Here is a 1,475-nt window from a genome sequence, read left to right on the forward strand (position 1 = left end):
TCATTCCAACTGACGATCAAGTTACAGATATCCTAACCAAACCGCTTGCCAGTGCCCACTTCACTATGGTTCACTCTCGCCTTTTGTTCTCTCTCGCTATCGGCTTGAGGAGGGTGTTAGAGATAATTGTCAACATTATCTCTTAATTAGAATAATTATCTAGCTATTATTTATATTTGTCTATAACACTTATTGTCAATCCTAGTTATACACTAACCCATGTACTTTTCCACTATATATACATGGCTTTATATCTAATCCTAATCAAAAGAATTCATTAAACTCAAATCTCTCTACCTATTTTCATCGTATACTCACTGTATATTTAACAATCTACATCAAGTGTGCCGCCCAAGTGGAATTAGAAAACCCAAAAATTGGGAATAATTATCTACACAATAATTTTTGGCAAGCAAACGGGGCCTAACATTACGTGAATCAGAAAAGTCCCAAGTGAATATATATATAGTTAAAATAAATTAATGTATATATTTCATTGATCTTAATTTTCAATTGATACATATTTTTATATAATAAATGAATGATATATAGCACTGTTGGAGTACATAATTTAGCATACATCAACAAAAATTAGATAATTTGACTGGAAAAAAGAAAAAGAAAAAAGAGAAGAATCTATAGCAGTAGTCGAGAACAGATATGCAGCAAGTATATATAATATATATATTAGCAGCATCTATGCGTCATGAGACTAGAAGGATGCAATAATATAATATCTATCCCACACCGCTTTTGGGCAATAGCCTCTTGATTCCAGCTTGCATATATAAGTGGAAGCAATAGTTGAGTTTAAATTCACGGAGCCATGCGGTAAGCACAAAGCGAACTATTCTTTCGCCTTTTACTAAAGAATACCGTGTGCTTGCCGCATTTTAGTGGCATACGCTTATTTTTGGAAGACCTGCTCTTACTGAGTGGGACTCTATCATTTCTAGTGTTAAGCTTTTTAATCTATGGAACCTCTCTTGAAGTAATTAGGCATATTGCATAACATTTTTTAATTTATACAGCCTACTTTGCAGGTGACATTTTGAGTAAATGCTCTCAGATTAACTTAATAATATGGACAATTTTGAATTAATCTGCATTATTAGATCCAAGATTCTCATTTTGGAGCAGGCGGCACCATGGCGATGCTTATTTTTCTGGCCTTTCATGATTGAAGAAATGTCAAGTGTCAAAATATTTCTTTCAAGTTTGGATGAAATTTTTTGGAATTGATCAAGGGATAGATTAGAGGTCAAATACTGAAAGGCTTAGCTCAGGAATGGTAATAAACATGTAATCACTCAGCAACACCAAGTGAAACTTAACTTTGATTATGAGATTTTCCATGGATTTAAGTTTTTTTACTTGCAAGTAGATAGGTATTTTGAAGTTTTGAAAGTGGAAGAGGGAAGAGTAGATTTGCCCGTAAATAGGGTAGAGAATTGATTTTTGATGGATCAAATCAT

General features: G+C 33.2%; 1 non-coding gene across 1 annotated transcript; it reads left to right on the forward strand.

Moving 5' to 3' along the window:
• Window positions 1–822: 822 nt before the first annotated feature.
• LOC136204910 (U5 spliceosomal RNA) lies at window positions 823–941 on the forward strand. The gene has a single exon (XR_010675722.1). It is a non-coding gene; the product is annotated as a U5 spliceosomal RNA (small nuclear RNA).
• The last annotated feature ends 534 nt before the right edge of the window (window positions 942–1,475 follow it).

Source organism: Euphorbia lathyris, chromosome 8 (assembly GCF_963576675.1).
Source record: "Euphorbia lathyris chromosome 8, ddEupLath1.1, whole genome shotgun sequence".
NCBI classification, from domain to species: Eukaryota; Viridiplantae; Streptophyta; class Magnoliopsida; order Malpighiales; family Euphorbiaceae; genus Euphorbia; species Euphorbia lathyris.